Here is a 13,711-nt window from a genome sequence, read left to right as displayed (position 1 = left end):
TCCTTCCAGCAAAGCTGTTTACTTGCAGTTCCTTCCGTTCATGTTGTCCACCTCCATTGTTATAGAGAATGCATAACTTCACTGGCTTCACAACAAGCTTGGAGTTTTGCTATCCTTTTCCAGTGTTTTTTTTAAAAAAGGAAAGCCAGTTTGGTGTAGTGGTTAAGTGCGTGGACTCTTATCTGGGAGAACTGGGTTTGATTCCCCACTCCTCCACTTGCCCCTGCTGGGATGGCCTTGGGTCAGCCATAGCTCTGGCAGAGGCTGTCCTTAAAAGGGCAGCAGCTGTGAGAGGCCTCTTGGCCCCACCCACTTCACAGGGTGTCTGTTGTGGGGAAGGAAGATAAAGGAGATTGTAGGCCGCACTGAGACTCTGTCCTTGAAAGGGCAGCTGCTGTGAGAGCCCTCTCCAGCCCCACCCACCTCACAGGGTGTCTGTTGTGGGGGAGGAAGGTAAAAGAGATTGTGAGCCGCTCTGAGACTCTTCGGAGTGGAGGGCGGGATATAAATCCAGTATCTTCATCTACCTCACAGGGTGTCTGTTGTGGGGGAGGAAGGTAAAGGAGATTGTGAGCCGCTCTAAGAATCTTCGGAGTGGAGGGCGGGATATAAATCCAATATCTTCTAAATGCTTATCCTTTTGAAGCAGAATTCAGTGTAACCAAAAGACATGCTTCTAGCATTTAGGTATCCCTTTTTTAATTTGTGGGACTGACAAGTGTGCCAGCAGGACTGACTCTCTCCTTGTAAACTGCCCAGGCCTTCTCAGTCAAAGGGCCCTCTGCTCACAGTGTCCCCACCGTCAAAAGCTGTGCCAGCAACTGCAAGAAGCTCAGCCTTCTTAGCAGTGCTCCTGTCCTTCGGCGCTTCGGCTACAAAGAGTTCAGCTCAGCTTCCTTACTACTTGCCTATCAGTGCCTGGCCAAAACAGATGCATTTTAGCAAGACATTTGGAAGATGGATGTTTCTAGGGGTTGCTAGTTAGTTGTAGCGGGTTTTTTTTAAAAAATGTTTTCTTATAAACAGTTTTTCTGTTCTGCAAGACTCGAAAATAAATTTAGTAGAACAATAAATAAACACCTCCTCTAGCATGATTCAGAAGCTAGAAAGGTTCAGACACCTTTGGGACAGGCTAGTGCTTGAAACCGGCAAGAGGAAATCATTTCCAGGCTTCAGGGTATGAACACTGAGCAGTATTCAGGGCTCAGGAAGCAATTGCCATGGCGTAGCACAGTCAGAACTACACCGAAGCCTTAAAGAAAACTGGCTCTCTGGCTCTCTGTTTTAGAAGGCAAAGTCAACAAACCCTATTCATTCTGGGGTTCTGTTTCAAACAGAGCTCCTGTGCAGCTCTTCCCAGCATCTGGGGAGTCACCTGTTGGATTCCTGCCTGTCATGGTGCCATTAAAGATACAGGCAGTCTGCCTGGGGAGCAAAAAAAAAAAAAAAAGAGGTTGCAGCCCTACAGAGACAACCAGTCTGAAAGAAGTTGCTGGCACAGGAAGAGTGAGTGGGAGGAGTGAAGTCTTCTGGCAGAGGGTGGGACTTGCAACCTCAGCAGGTGGTTTTTGGCAGGATACCCAAACAGGAAGTCCCTCCTTTTCACACAGGCCCAGAGCAGCAAGTGCCGAGGTACGCACTGAAGGCAAGAGAACAGTTCTGCCTCTGACAAGGCTTGTCTCTGGGATGGTGCTTTTGCGCGAAAGGTGAGTTTGAAGGGAAGCTTGCTGGATCCTGTCCCCTTCTGGGGGCCCGGGAGGCTTCTTTTCACTTGGCAGGACGCACTACCGACTCTGTCTCAACAGGAGGAGGCTGAAGGGATCCCACACAGAACATGAGAGCTTTTTGGAAGATGGTGTGTGTGTTTGGGAGGGGGTGGGTATCGCTTTCTTTCTCTTGAACTCCAGAGGGGAAGGGACACTGGATATGGTCTATTCCAGGGCCCAAGGGGCCAGCCATTCAAACTTGTGCCTGTGGATGGGCTTCAGGCGTGCCAGAAGTGTTAGTGGGTTTTGTCATTTTGTCTCTTGTATTTGACCAAGGTTGCATCTGCAGTTTAGTTTATGTTGGATAAGAAATGTGAAACGTTGGGGGGGGGGGGGTTTGATTCAAGGGAAGATAGAGGGAGGGGGAGGAGCCGGCAAAGGAAGGCCTTGAGTGAGCAAGTAATCCTCGGCCCCTCCCAGCAAGGGCTCAGAATGTTTTTGGTAAACACACGGTAAATGTGTATTCTCTGGACAAACCGAGATGCCCTGCCAGAACAAAGAGCCCAGCCTCATCAGGAAAGGCACCTTGCATGTTTGTTTTGTGCTCTCTCTGCGCGTTAAAGTAGAAAGGTCGAGAGTAGGGTGTGGTTTTCCTGGAAGAGCATCTGTTTGCATGGCGGTTGCAGGCAGTTTGATGAGGAGTCTGCATCTGTTGGGCCAAAACAAAGGGTGGGGGGTGGGAGCTGTGAACTAATTGACTCTTCAGAGAGGGGGAATGGGGAGGAAACAGCCATTGTGGATCTCTCAGGGAGTGGGCTAAAGCTACAGGGATGAATCCCACACTGCCACCTGTTAGGTATAGACTGACAAAGAACCACCTCAGGATGAAGTCATGCATACTCTGGGGATTGCAGACATGGGGCGTGCTTTGGTGTAATGCATCTGTCTCCCTTCAGAATCGCATTACAGATGCACCCGTCTTGGAAGGTGCCGCAGTAGGGTAAATTTTCCCAAAGCAGCTGAGTTTACAAGATCAAAGGCAGACTGCCTTCCAAGGAAACGCAGCTCACGCTTGGCAAGACCTGTGCTAATTTTGCAAGGGAATTAGGGTGGCTTTGCCGTACTCGGGCTGTACGGTGAAGATCTCTTCACTGGAAAAGCTGCTTGCGAGGCCTTCAGTCTGAACCGAGTCCTGCCTAGTAGCTCAGATTTAGCAAGGTTTTGCCGGTTTGCTAAGCATGTGATCACCTAACTAGACGCCATGCAACATAATAGGAGCCAGCAGGACAGGAGAAACCAGGGACACAGGGGAGGCAGTGCTTTTTCCTGACGGCTTGCTCCTGGAGGTGGGGTGTGTATGTGCACACGCATAGCATTTGTAAAGGCTGAGGGCAGAAATGGATTAGAAGAGGAGATTTGGGCTCTGGGGATATAGGCTTAAACGACCTCTGCTTGCTCTTAGTGAAAACTGAGCCAAATGGGCTAGTCAGGGTGGGATGTGGGGTGGAATCTGCCCATCCTGCTGACATGGGTGCACCTGGATGGACCCCAGGTCAGAACTGTGCCAGGTACTGGAGAACTGGCACCAACTAGTCCTTGGCTATATTTAGCTGCTTCATGGGGCCCACCAAAAGCACAGCCTGACAAGCCAAACGTGACCCACCTGCCTCATATCATAAACACCTGAAGCTGCCTTATACTTATTCAGACTGTTGGTCCATCATGTTCAGTATTGTGTATTCAGACTGGCAGCGGGTCTTCAAGGTTTTCCATATCACCTGTTGTTTTTTTTCTATTGGAGATGCCAGGGATTGAACCTGGGACCTCCTGCATGCCAAGGAGATGCTCTACCACTGAGCCATGATTCCCTCCCCTTATCAGATATTAGACACACACATGCACACACTAGTTCTGCAGGTGACGGAAACCTGTCTATCAAGCCCTTACTAGTTTGTCATACTTAAGAACATAAGAGAAGCCATGCTGGATCAGGCCAATGGCCCATCCAATCCAACAGTCTGTCACACAGTGGCCAAAAAAACCAGGCGCCATCAGGAGGTTCATAAGTGAGCCCAGGCCACTAGAAGCCCTCCTGCTGCTGTTGCCCCTCCCCCCCCCCAAGCACCAAGTCTCATTTGGAATATGTGTGCAATTCTGGTCACCGCACCTCAAAAAGGATATTATAGCATTGGAGAAAGTGCAGAAAAGGGCAACTAGAATGATTACAGGTTTGGAACACTTTCCTTATGAAGAAAGGTTAAAACGCTTGGGGCTCTTTAGCTTGGAGAAACGTCAACTGCGGGGTGACATGATAGAGGTTTACAAGATTACGCATGGGATGGAGAAGGTAGAGAAAGAAGTCCTTTTCTCCCTTTCTCACAATACAAGAACTCGTGGGCATTCAATGAAATTGCTGAGCAGTCGGGTTAGAATGGATAAAAGGAGGTACTTCTTCACCCAAAGGGTGATTAACATGTGGAATTCACTGCCACAGGAGGTGGTGGCGGCTACAAGCATAGCCAGCTTCAAGCGGGGGTTAGATAAAAATATGGAGCAGAGGTCCATCAGTGGCTATTAGCCACAGTGTGTATATGTGTGTGTGTGTGTACATATATAAATTTTTGGCCACTGTGTGATACAGAGTGTTGGACTGGATGGGCCATTGGCCTGATCCAACATGGCTTCTCTTATGTTCTTAATACAGAGCATCACTGTTCCAGACAGAGAGTGGACTGCATTTGGCTAAGTGTATTTGTTCTCAATATGTGGGGCAGCCCCCCACCTTGGAGGGCATGGAACACTTGTGGGGAGGCAGACAAGGTTGCAGAGAGGAAAAGGATTCTAGGGCAAATGGAGCCTTTCTCCCATTGCCACTCGAAATATGGTTGTGCTGCATGCTCCTTGGCAGAGGTCACTCATTGCTCCACATTGAACTTGTGGGGGTGCCTGTCCCCGAGCTTTGGATTCAAGTACTACTTTGTCCCCCATGTGCAGTTTCGCAGTGTGCTGGTTTCAAGATATCCTGTTCTTTCCTTCTCCAAATGCCAAAGTTGGATCAGAGCCCCCCATACCTTTGCATGCAGCAGCGGGACAGTATGCACACCACTGTGTTGCAAGAATCACTGCATGTGTGCTGCCTGTGTTCAGAATAATATAAGATACAATACATTTAGAAGTGGGGGGGGGGAGCTTTCAAAGTATCAGAAGATGTATTTAAATGGTTTTAATGGTTTTGTGAATGTTTATCTGTTTTAGATGTATTTAAATGTTTATCTGTTTTAGATGTATTTAAATGGTTTAAATGGTTTTAATGGTTTAAATGGTTTTAGATGTATTTAAATGGTATGAATATGAATATGTGTGTTTGATGTGTTGGTATGTTTGTGGAAGAGCACCTCATTTCGTTGCTCTCTTTTTGTGGAGAACAATGACAATAAATTTATCTATCTTCATGGGACATAGGTTGTATAGGCCAGTCCTATGGGCAAGACCAAGTTATTTGTGGCTTGCCCCCTTACCAAAGGGGCAGGGCTGCCCTCTGTCTAGCCAGCTGGAGTTTTGCCTTTGAGCAGTCCTGACCTGCAAGAGCATCCATGATTCTCAAGGGAAGGTTCTGTTTGTCGCTTCTTCTGCCCTTTGCAGATGGCGAGGGGCAGTCCAGGTCAAATTTTCTTTCTTTCACTATAACCAGACACTCTGAGCATGATTTCCCAGATCCCTAGAAAGGAAAGGACAGGAAGAAAAGACGTCTTCTGTCACAGGCCATTGCCCCTTGGTAACCACAAAGCTCTTGGCGCTTTTCAGTTCACAAGATTTCCTCTTTTACTATTAATCACTTTTTAGCTAAAACAACATGCCAGCTGCTTGTTTGCATCTTGGAAAGGTGCATCGTATTGCAGGAAGTCAGTCTCTCTCTCACTGACTAATGCACTTTCAATCCACTTTTAGTGCACTTTGCAACTGTACTATGTGAGATGGCAAAATCCACTTGTAAATGTTCGCTAAAAGGCATTGAAAGTGGATTGAAAGTGCATTAGTCAGCCTATGTGATTTTAGAAGGTCTAATGACTTCCCTCAGTAGAAAAGAACAAAAGTCCAGTAGCACCTTAAAAGATTAACAGAATTTGCGGCCGAGTAGGAGCTTTTGTGAGTCACAGCTCACTCCTTCAGATCTAAAGAATTGAGAAGTGACTCAAGAAAGCTCTTTCCCTGCCACAAATTTTACTAGTCTTTTAAGATGCTACTGGACACTTGCTCTTTTCTGCTGCTACAGACAAACGCGGCTACTCATCTTGATGACGTTCTAGTCTCTGGAGAATGGATAGTTGGTTTTAAGGTCCTGTATACACTTTGCATTACTTTATTGAATTTTGCTGAGCTGGCTTTCCATTCTGGCTGATGAGATCTGTGTAACTCAAACACTTGCATCCTCTTTACTAACCAATCAAAAAGAGACACACCTGTTTAGATTATCAAGGGTTTCTGTGGCATATGAGTTTTGGATGTCGTTAAGTTTATCGGTAATTTCTCTGTGATTCATGCCGTACTTTGAGTTTTCAGTGCAAGTAAACTAGTGCTTTGACTGTTGAGGATAGATAACACTACCCCACATATCCCTTGTGTCAAGCCATAGATAAGTTGCTTTTTTAAAAGAATATTTTACTCATCCAATCATTTGCTGAAACCCAGAACAGTCAGTGTCCAGCTCCATGGACATTTGCCCTCTTGTCTGTGGAAAATTCACATTCTGAGCGGCAGTCTATCACCAAAATTGACTGTACTAGAGCCATTTCTAGCAATAAGAAGGAAAGGTCCCCTGTGCAAGCACCAGTTGTTTCCGACTCTGGGGTGACGTCACATCACGACGTTTTCACGGCAAACTTTTTTTTACGGGGTGGTTTGCCATTGCCTTCCCCAGTCATCTACACTCCCCCCCCCCAGCAAGCTGGGTACTCATTTTACTGACCTTGGAAGGATGGAAGGCTGAGTCAACCTTGAGTTGGCTACCTGAATCCAGCTTCCGCTGGAATTGAACTCAGGTCGTGAGCAGAGAGTTCAGACCACAGTACTGCAGCTTTATTACTCTGCGCCATGGGGCTTGCAATATTCTTGCAATAACCTAGTTATAAACTCCTAATGCAAACAACATACTGAGCAGTACCTGGGATTTAGGCTTCACTGTAGTTTGGTTCAGTTCTAGAATCCGTTCTGTATAGCAGAGCTAAGTTCTGGAAGGTGTGAAGCAATACTAAAGTGAATGTATCAGAGAATGTGCAAAATGTTTTTTCCTCACTGCTGTGGCACCACAACTTTGCTCTCTTGTCTCAAAGATGGGAAGAAGGGGACAGAACTGACAGGTGAGAAGAGCATAGCTTGCAGACAGGGTTTTAAACAACATCAAAGAGCTCTTGGAATTACCCACTGTCTGCACTTAGCAGTGAAACTCCCACCTCTGTTGAAAGACTCATTCTTTCTGTCTCTTAGAAAGCCTTGCCTTGCCTGACTCCCATCTTCTAGCCTAAACTGATCTCTGCGCATTCTTCCTGGGTGGTTTAATTGAATGGGCATGATTCGATTAGCCCACAGAGCACTCTCACATCCGCCTTCTGGAGGTAGGTGTAGATTAATTGGATCTTGTTCCTTGGGAGAGGCGATGGGGGCCGAGCTTGTGCAGTGCCCTATCGGGAGCCAGAGAGCGAGCCCTAGAGCCTCAAGCAGTTCTGTTCTTGTCTGAGATAACATTGCAGAGGAAAGAGCTTCTGTTGACAGAGGAGGAGGAGGAGAGCAAGCCAGGCCAGGACTAGAAGGGAGGGAAACTGGCAGGCTGGCTTTCAAAGGGAGAAAAAGCTTTATGCTAAGCTGTTCTGGGGCTGACAAAAAAAAAAGGATGTGGAATGGAGAGTTGTTGCTCTGCTGCTCCCAGGAAATGAAAGAGAGAAGACAGGTAAGAATGCCTTTTATTGGAATCTGGCTGTGGTGGTGAAAACGGGGAACTCCGGCATTCCACCAAGGTGCATAATGGGGGTTGCTTTCTAGAAAAGAAAGTGCAGAGTCACCTGTTTAATGCCAGTACTTGTGTACTAGAGAGAAATTCTTAGGAGTTAGGTTGATGTCTGTCTCTGGCCTTTGTATCTAGGCTTTAAAGCCGTAGTCAGGGTTGGGATCTGAACGCAGTTGTGTTGGATGATGAAGTGGAGACTTGGCATGCATGGGGAGATGGCCAACTTCTGCAGCCCACAGCTGTTTGTGTCATAATTCTTGTGACCTTTGTGCTTCCACATTACTGAATTTTGCGGTATGTATGAAGGACCTCAGTTAAGAGGCTATTATGTACACACTGAAAAGACATTGCCCCAGAAGTCTCAAACTGGCCACATACAAAAAAAAGAAAAGAATGCAACCTGGAGCAAATTTACATTCCCCTGGTGGGGAAAACAGCAAATCAGGAGCCTGTTTATGGTTTTGCTTGCAAAATATGGAGGTTTCTTTCTTTATGCATTTTTAATTGCTGTGGCATTTGATGAGGGCTGTGGAAAGAAAGTTGGACCTCCTGGAGGCTGGGAAGGGAAGGAAGTATTTTTTCCAGGACAGAAGAAAAGTGACTTGTTAGTGGGCTAAGGGAATCAACGTGAGAGTCAGGAAAAGGTGTTGAGCACATAAATCCCACCTGTTGCCTACTGCACTGGGAAATTTCATCCCTGAGCATAAATCCTGCGCTCGTCTTTTTTCCCTAACAAACCTGCAAGATTTTGCATTACAGGCCTCACTCCGAATTTTGTCCTGTGGCTATTGCCTTGAGGATCTCTTAACACAAAAACTTTTGTCTGACACATTTCTAGCACTGGCTTGCTTTCCCCTCTTAAATTCCCCTCTCCCTCCTGTTGCTTTGTTCCTTCCTTTCTGTGGACATCTTTAAAACAGGGTTGTCTCTTGCACACAGCACCGGAATTGCCAATCCCAAGAACAATTTCTGCAGCTGGAGGACTTTAGAGATAAGACATATCTGATAGAAGAGCTTGTTCCTGCAAGGGGCGGGGGAGAGAAGGTTCTTGCTTGATTTCATGAAGGGAAACCATACAAATCCAAATCCAAGTTGGCCTGGCTTGGTGTCTTTCAGGAGGCTGCTTGATCTTGTTGGGTGCCGCTGATTCTGGGGTGAAATGCTGCCACAAGATAACATATTATGGCCCCTTAGGGAATAAGATCTAATGCAAATGTAACACAGTTGCTTGAATCTTGGATTTAGTATCTCTTGTCATACAGTTGGGAACTAAATAGCCAAACAGGTCTCTGGATTGGTTCCAGTATAGTTCTGGAGAAGACAGCTTAAATATTTGCTGTAGTCTTGGATGAACATATGATAAACCCGCTTCATGTTGAGGGGCTTTGCTTAAGGCAAGGACTCTGTGTTCTAATAGCAAGAGAGTTATCCCATAGCCCTTGCATGGCTTGAAATAGAGAGTGGGGAAGGTATTCTGATGCAGTTGTATCGAACAGGTAAACAGGCTTGCGCACTTGTGGAGAAGGTGCTTCCCAGGTGATGAAACCCTTGACAGCGATTTTTCCTCACCCCCTAACCAAAGGCAAGTGGAGTTTTTGGGAAATTTATGGAACTTTCCCTTTGAGGGGAAAACTGATTTAACTGGGAAAGCGTAGCACAAACATTACAAGCTGTGGGATGTAACCTGTCCTGCCCTTGAGAATCCCTGTAAAGGCGATGTGGGTTCCTCTTGTACCATGAATAATCCCACAATATGCTCAGCCTCTAACTTGTGATGCAGGCTATGTTTTGCTGCCTGTTCCTTCTCAGGCAGAACGCTTTGGGGATGTGGCTGCTTTGCATCCAGACGGGGGGAGCGGGGGGAACGCACTAGCGGCAGCAAAGAGAATGAATGTATTATGAAGTGTCTTGATCTGTGAGGATCAGCTGAATGTCATGTGCTGCCTGTTCTCTGCAGGAGTGTGTGTGCGTGAGCCTGCGGACTGGGAAAGGCACTGGGCATCCCCTTAGAGAAAGAGCTTTCATGAGAAGAGCTGAACCGGCTGCTTGCAGGGGAAGAGACCCTGGGTGCCCAAGGCTTGGGGGCGTCCTGTATTTGTTCACAAACATTTCTTTCTCTGGTAATGAGAAATTACTGAGAAGGGGTGATTAGGGGATTCGGGCCTGTAGCTGAAGTGGGGGGGTCCTGCTGAGTTCGACTTTCCAAGGTGTAATTATCCCAAGGGGGGTTGTCAAGGGGAAAGGAGGGTGGATTTGGCGCTTGAACAGGGACCAGCGGAAAATTCGCTGGAGCTATTAACTGGTAATTATAGAGCACCAAAGTAGCAGGCCCAGAGTCTGGTGTCTGCGAAGAACTGAAGATGAAAGGCAGCAGCGGTAATTACGGAATCCGCAGGAGGCAGGCAGAACACTGATAAGTAATGCTTCTTGAGCCGTTTATTGGGCGTTTGGGGAGGGGCTGCAGGGGGAGGGGACACAGATACCATATTTATCAGAATAAAAGAAACTTGCTTTTCATGTGCATTTTCAGAGGATATGTACAGCAGCATCAAATCGTTATTCTAGGATTTTGTTGAAGGGGGGAGGCCAAAAAGCAGTGGAAGCATCTGTGTGAATGAGTAGTCCGGGATCATCTCTAGGAAAGTGAAGGGAGAAACAAGGAGCCATAGTATTATACTTTCACATCTTTGGTTGCCTTGATACTTGCTGGAATCGGTGGGGGGATAAGTGGTTTGAAAGTCCTTTGCTGAGACATTTTGCAGCTGTAGCCATGGTTAAGGGGGGGGAATCTAGCCGGAGGAGGGACAAGCCGGTCTTCACAAGGTTCTGCTTTCGTGGCAGGATGTGCTCTTAAGCCTGTCTTAACCTCCCTCTCACAGCACCTTGTGCAGCATAATGCTCACACACATGCACAACATTATGGCTCCTCCCTCCCTCCTGTCATCCATCACTGATCTGCATCTTTTATTCCCAGCTGTTCTTGTAATGAATTTACATGAGCTTATAATGTAGACAAGAGGCCCAGTCAGTCAGTGAGTGCCCAACTTAATAAATGCTTGCATAATGAGAGCAGAAGGGAAGACCCAGGGCCAAGTTCAGTGCCTCCCAAGGTTTCAGGGGCAGAGGTGGGAGAGGTATCTGTACCCAGAGGAAAATGATGGGAGTGAAGCAGCCTGTCATAGATGTGGTGAGGGTGACAGTGCCAAACTTTTCATTCTGACTGGTGAGATAACATGGTCTTCCTGATCCTTAAGTAAAAGAGAGCCAATTTGGTGGTGGTTAAATGCATGGACTCTAATCTGGGAAAACTGGGTTTGATGCTCCATCTTCTGGTATGACCTTCAGTCAGTCACAACTCTCTCAGAGCACTTCAGGGAGAGATCTCTCAGCCCCACCTACCTCATAGTCTGTTGTGGGGAAGGGAAGGAGATTGCTCTTGAGACTCCAAGTGAAGGGCGGGATATAAATCCAACCTCCTCCTCCTAACACCTTTGGATCAGAATCTTAGCCACCGTGTGGGAGGGAGGAATGAATGTGTGTATTGATAAAGTATCTGTCTAGAATCACCTAAACCCCCTTTGTGATAGATGTTGGAGCACTTACAGAACTTCTGTATGCTGTGCACACCCGAAAGAGATTGTGGGCAAAGGTAATCTAGCATTGTGCCAACAAAAGCTGAAATCTGTGACCTGTCTGCATTAATGCAAGTTAAGCACTTCTACTGATATTTACTTATTTTGCATAATTTATTCCACTTCTGCTAGCTGTATAAAAGGAAGAAAGAACATAAGAGAAGCCATGTTGGATCAGGCCAACGGCCCATCAAGTCCAACACTCTGTGTCACACAGTGGCTGACTAGGGCAGTGAATCCCACCCACGAAGCACAGGAAGGTCTTGTTCAGACCCCTTTCCTGGTTTCTGGGATTTCCTTAGGCATAGTTCCAAACAGATATTCATGGATCAGGTTAGAAACTTGATTTCTAGCCTTGGGGCTAGAAACTTGATTTTGTTTCAGCGTGAAAGCTGTCATTCTCAGGAATCCTGCCTGATGCCTAAACGTTGTATTTGTGCTGTGTGACCTGGGGGAGGTAAACATTATTCTTTGGAAGAATGTGTTGTCTCTTTTTTAGTAGGTTGACAAGTCTTTAGCTGAGAGGAAAGGCAGGTTACTTTAATTAATGAATAAACAATCAAATGGGCATCCGATGGTGGGAACGAGCAGCCAAACTAACCAGAGACTAGAGACTGTCACTAGGAAAAACCAAACAAACCAGGGACTGGAATCTTCAAGTATAAGCTAATATACTTGAGCTTGCTGAGATCCAGAGGGAAAGAGATCTTGGGGTTGAATAGCTTGGATAGTCCTGTGAAAGGGTAGACCCAGTGTGCTGCAGCACTGAGATAGGCAAACTCTGTGTTAGGAATTATTAGGAAAGGGACTGAGAATGAAACTGTTGATATTGTAATGCCCCTGTGTAGATCTGTGATGCAGCCTCATTTGGACTATTGTGTACAGTTCCGGTCACCATATCAGAAAAAGGACAGTGCAGAGCTGGAAAAAGTACAGAGGAGGGCAACCAAGATGATGAAGGGGTTGGAACACCTTCTGTATGAGGAAAGGCTGAAAGGTCTGGGACTTTTCAGTTTAGAAAAGAGAGGGAGGATATAATAGAGGTTTATGAAATTATGAATGGGGTAGAAGAGTGTTGACAAAGAGAAATTTCCCCCCTCTCCCAAAATATTAGAACTTGAGGGCATCTAATGAAGCTGATAGGCAGGCAGTAGTTCAGGATGGACAGAAGGAAATTCTGCTTTATACAGAAAGTGATTAAAATGCAGAATTTGCTGCCAGTTGATGTAGTGATGACCACAGGAATAAGCAGCTTTAAAGAGGGATTAGATAGACTGATGGAGGAAAAGTTTATCAGTGGCTACTACCCATGATGATTTGGGGGAACCTCCACATTCAGAGGCACTAAACCTCTGATTCCCAGAGTCAGGGGGCAACATAAGGGGAAAGGCCTTCGCCTCTAAGCCAGGGGTGTCGAACTCATTTGTTATGAGGGCTGGATCTGATATAAATGAGACCTTGTTTGGCCGGGCCAGGCTAGGCCAGGCCAGGCCATGTGTGTACCTATTTAAGCTTAGGTAGCAGAGATGTAAACTTTATAAAGGACACAAACACAATTAAAGATTGAAAACAAAAACAACCCTTAAAACATGCTTAAAACGTTAGCACTCGTTGGTCTTAACGGTGCTTTCTTTGCCTTTCTCTCATGGGATCCAGGGAACCAAAAAGGTTGGGGACCACTGCTCTAGTGCACCAGACCAAAGAAAGATGGGTCTTTCTCCCATAGCTTTTTAAGCCTTCTGGGTGGGGCTTGCTGTCTTGAAAATGGATAGAATGGTGGAACAAGAACATGAGTCCAGCAGCATTCAAAGTGATTAAATGTAATGTTAATATATACTCATCCTTCTCCATAGGGTTGTGGGAGTGGGGCGTTTCAGGGCTTCATGCCACAATGATTTGACCCATTTCAGCAGATTTGTTCACATGGCTATTCTCATGAAGGATGGGTCACTGGCAGTACAGGAACTTCCCAGGCTATTAGGTCACTGCTTCTTGGAACAATGCTATAAAGCAACTGCTAGCAAAGATTTCAGGTTTTCACGGCTGGTAACATCATTAGGGTTTGTAGAATCTTTCGGGATCAAGTGCCGTGTTCTACTGGAGAAAGTTTTCCTTCCAGACGTTTCGTTCTCAGCTGCGGAGAACATCCTCAGTGGCGTTGCAGCCGGAGCAGGCGCTCAGACCTTCTTGGCTGCTGTGCATTGTGCACTCAATGCACAGCAGCCAAGGTCTGAGCGCCTGCTCCGGCTGCAACGCCACTGAGGATGTTCTCCGCAGCTGAGAACGAAACGTCTGGAAGGAAAACTTTCTCCAGTAGAACACGGCACTTGATCCCGAAAGATTCTACAAACCCTAACAACTGCTAGCAGTTT

General features: G+C 46.5%; 1 protein-coding gene across 6 annotated transcripts in view; it reads left to right on the top strand.

Annotated features, from left to right (window-relative positions):
• The window catches only part of GSE1 (Gse1 coiled-coil protein), a 592,607-nt gene that overhangs the window by 523,173 nt on the left and 55,723 nt on the right, over positions 1–13,711 (top strand). Inside the window, exon 1 of one of the 6 annotated variants that reach the window (XM_060254209.1) lies at positions 7,500–7,650. The exons of the other annotated variants lie outside the window; for them this stretch is intronic. The gene's annotated coding sequence lies outside the window, so the exon portion shown is untranslated. Of the gene's footprint in view, positions 1–7,499; positions 7,651–13,711 lie in introns of those variants that run through there. 6 annotated transcript variants of the gene reach the window in all.

The sequence above is a fragment of the Heteronotia binoei genome, chromosome 14 (genome assembly GCF_032191835.1).
Source record: "Heteronotia binoei isolate CCM8104 ecotype False Entrance Well chromosome 14, APGP_CSIRO_Hbin_v1, whole genome shotgun sequence".
NCBI classification, from domain to species: Eukaryota; Metazoa; Chordata; class Lepidosauria; order Squamata; family Gekkonidae; genus Heteronotia; species Heteronotia binoei.
The sequence above is the reverse complement of the archived record's forward strand: the minus strand, read 5'-3'. Positions and strand labels throughout refer to the sequence as shown.